This window comes from Perognathus longimembris, chromosome 28, assembly GCF_023159225.1.
Source record: "Perognathus longimembris pacificus isolate PPM17 chromosome 28, ASM2315922v1, whole genome shotgun sequence".
Lineage (NCBI taxonomy): Eukaryota > Metazoa > Chordata > Mammalia > Rodentia > Heteromyidae > Perognathus > Perognathus longimembris.
Genome location: NC_063188.1, coordinates 64,057,181 through 64,061,467, shown reverse-complemented (window position 1 = coordinate 64,061,467; position 4,287 = coordinate 64,057,181).

The following is a 4,287-nucleotide window of genomic DNA, read 5'->3' as shown; positions in this document are numbered from 1 at the left end:
TCAATCTCTGTCTTTTTCTGTCTGTTGTACTCCAATTTAATCACAACCTGAGCATGTTAAAAGCCCTGTCTTGAACAGAAATTCCTGCCTTCCTCCAAATTAGGACATACTTTATTTCCCCCTTGTTACTCAACACCATGCAATAAAACATGTCTTTCACAATCCCTAAAAATAAAATTCCCAGGGGAAGACCCTGTTTCCTTTTTGCAGCTAGCTAAAATAAGAAATGTGTCAATGAGGATTGGTCATCTGGTAGAGGAGCAAATTGACAGAATTGACTTAGTTTCTAGATGTACGATATTAGCTAAGTCTCTTGATCTCTCCGGACCTCACCTTCCTTATATGACCCATAAGGGGGAAGGATTTGGCATAAAGCTGTTTTTGTTAAGCACTGGTGGTTCACACTCATAATCCTAGCTATTCGGGAGGCTGAGATCTGTGGATTGTGGTTCAAAGCAAGTCCAGCTTGGAAAGTCAATGAGACTCCTATCTCCAATTAATCACAAAAAAAGACAGAAGTAGATCTGGCTCAAGTGCTAGAGCACTAGCCTTAAGCTAAAAAGCTAAGGGACAGTGCCTAGACTCAAAGTTCAATCCACTGTACAGGCACACACACACACACAAATATGCTGTTTTGTAACTCTAATGCACAGAACTATAGTACCTAACACTTCATTTCAACCAGAGAAGCTTGGCTTTTATCTGTCGTATAAAGATTCCCAAAGAAAAACTACATCTGAACTATAACCACTAAACTATTTTGAACTATTTGCAAAAGGAATTTGTGAGGGCCAATTCCATTCTAACACATTATAAGAAAACATGGCTTATCAAAAAAACAAACAAACAAACAAACAACCTCATCTGAGCCCAGCGCTGGTGGCTCACTCCTATAATCTTAGCTACCCAAGAGGCTGAAATCTGAGATCATAGTTCAAAGCCAGTCCAGACAAGGAAATCCATGATACTCTTATCTCCATTAACCACCAAACCCTGGGAGCGGAGCTATGGCTGAAGTGGTTGAGTGCTATTCTTGAGCAAAAAAAGCTCAGGGACAGCATGCAGGACATGAGTTCAAGTCCCATGACTGATATTTCTTGATGCATTAAAGAGGAGAGGATTCCAGTCAAGACATTACTGTCATCTGTGTCAACTGTGTCAACTGTGGTGAAGAAGACATTTGAAAGCCAACCATGAGAATTAATAAATCATCCATCATAGGCCTATCCCTAGACCTTCCCTTATGCCATATGCCCCATAGATGTTAAGCACTTCATATTGTTTGTAGCATCCTGCCTCCCATTGGATAGACATTTATGAGTGCCTGATACATTTGAGGTTTATGAGTAGGAGTAGAGGTAATATTATAAAACCTTCACAGACTGATCCAGTTGTTACAACCATATTTTGAGGCATCACCTTCTCACTTCATGGTAAGAAAAACAAAAACTCAGAGAGAATAATCGATTTGTCCCAAATCACATTTTTCATTGACTCAGCAATTAACTTATACAACCAGTAAATGATGAATCCAAGATACAAACCTATCTCTGTTTTGCCTAACAAATCCTTTCATTTACTGAGAAGTTGTTTGTTTTCCGCTTACTGAGAGCTCCAACCTATTTCTACTTACTTTTTTCTTCTTTTTAAAAATTATCTTTAATTAGTTTTGTCCAAAGGGGTTTCTATTCAACATGTAAGTTTGTGAGTACAATGCATCTTGATCAATGTTCCCCCTTCCATCATTCTCCCCAATGTCTCCCAACTCCACCTATCCCCTCAAGTTGTTCAGTACCATTTCCACATATGGACAATGAATAGTATTACTATATTTACCCACTCTTCCTCTATCTGTTTGTCTGACACACTCTCCTTGACCCTCCTCTCACCCACAACACTGTTCCAGCTTCTTGGTATTCTTGTTTTATACTGTTGAAAGCAGTCATACCATTGAACACCCCCTGCATATACCATACTTCAGTTTATTTATTTGTGTATATATGCATATGACACTGTATATATTTTGATATATGTTTGTAAATTAGATCTAATTTCCTCTTATGAGAGAAAGTATGAGCCCTTTATATCTCTGAGCCTGACTTACTTCACTTATATAACACAAATCTGACTCTTTATTTTCCTTCTTAACTATCTTCAAAAGTCCCCCACTGTCTTCAGCATAACATCCACTCCATGAGAAACATGAGGTACTTCCTGACACCTGCATTTCTCAAACATATCATACAATTCTTACCACAGTGACAGAGAATACCATTGGCTAAGTCACTATGATGTCTGTCATCTAAAGTATTGCAACAACATCCTGAATGATCACTCCACTCCACTCATTCTCTCTATACAGTCTATTCTACATTTAATAATCAGAGTAGGGCTGGGAATGTGGCTTAGTGGTAGAGTGCTTGCCTAGCATGCATGAAGCCCTGGGTTCAATTACTAAGTACCACATGAACAGAAAAGTTAGAAGTGATGCTGTGGCTCAAGTGGTAGAGCACTAGCCTTGAGCAAAAGAAGCTCAGTGACAGTGCCTAGGCTCTGAGTTCAAGCCCCAGGACTGGCAAAATATAATAATAATCAGAGTAGTCACTTCAAAATGCAAGCCTGATTACCCTTCTCATCTGATGCTTACAATATCTAATGACTTCCTATTTATTCAGAGAAAATTACCCACAAGACCTTGAATAATCTGGCTCCTCTTCCTTCTCCCACTCTTAGATGTCCCTCAAGTATATGCAATTTATTTTCAGTTTTAGGGATTTTCCTAAGCAGTGTGTACTCTAAAATAATCCTCCACACTAATATTTTTTATCTGGTTTCTTCTCATCATTGTAACCTCAGATTAAATGAGCCTTTAGAGAGACCTTTCTAGAATACCCAAGTAAAGATTCTCCCAATCATTCTACTGTATTGGCTTATTTTAGGCACATCTATTTTTTTCAAGTGACTGTAATAAAGCTTGAATTCAGAGCCTGGGCACTCTCATTTAGCCTTTTACATTCAAGACTGGCACTCTGCCACTTGAACCACACTTCCACTTCTGGCTCTATTTTCGGTGGTTAATTAACAATAAGAGTCTCATGTGGGCTGGGAGTGTGGCTTAGCAGTAGAGTGCTTGTTTAGCATTTATGAAGCCCTGGGTTCGATTCCTCAGCACCCCATTAACAGAAAAAAGCTGGAAATGGTGCTGTGGCTCAAGTGGTAGAGTGCTAGCCTTGAGAAAAAGGAAAACAGGGACAATGCTCAGGCCCTGAGTTCAAACTACAGGACTGGGGAAAAAAAGAGTTTCATAGACTTTCCTTCCCTGGTCTGGATTTGAAAATCATTAAGCTTCCTGAGTAGCTAGGATTACAAGTCTGAGCCATCAGCACCAGGCTAGTACATCTACTTTTACAATTTATTTTTATTGTAAAGGTGATACAGAGAGGGGTTATAGTTACATAAGTCAGGCATATCTACTTCAATACAGAATTGTCTGCTTTTGCTCTCAGAAAGCAGAACCCACACACAGTTTTGGCTCAGAAGCCAGCAGTAATCACAAGGATTCCAGCAGGCCAAGACTTCTGAGATCTTACTCCTGTATCGGAAAATGCCTGATACAGCAGACAACACCTGCCAGTGTTGCAACTCCACTGCCACTGTTGCTATAGCCTCCTGTTCTTGTCTCTGGAGTTCAACGAATGACGTTCAAAGACAACAGAAACTGAATGTGAAGAACTTTTTTTACAAGAGAAGTATATGCTGCTGCCTCTACCCTCATTTATCTTCATTTATCCTCTCATCTTCCTCAGGTTTCTCTCTGATGTCTCTATATGTATATCTGAGTGTAGGGATTATTATACCAACATATGTGATCTGACTGTTTGCCCTTATAATAATTCAATGTGTTGGAAAGTAATACTTTATTGGTCAGATCCTACAACATTCTGACTAGTTGCAAATTCCTGTTCAGGTGCCTTCTGCAAATCTTCTCCTGAAGGTCATCAATGGTTATAGAAACAAGAAGGGGCTAAGGAAGAAATAAGCAACATATCATGGAACAATATCACCTTTGCATCTGGCTTCTGCCTGCTAAGGCAAGGTGCTCACATCTAGGGTCCCTGACTCCTAACTAATTTACTTTGACTTTCCCAATATTGATTTTTTGTTAGGGAATTGACTATTGTCCTGAAATGCAAATTCCTTCTTTGCAACAGTCATAGTTACTATTCATGACTGTCTGTACAAAGTCAACATATGCAACATTCTACATCCAAATATGCAGCCTACTAC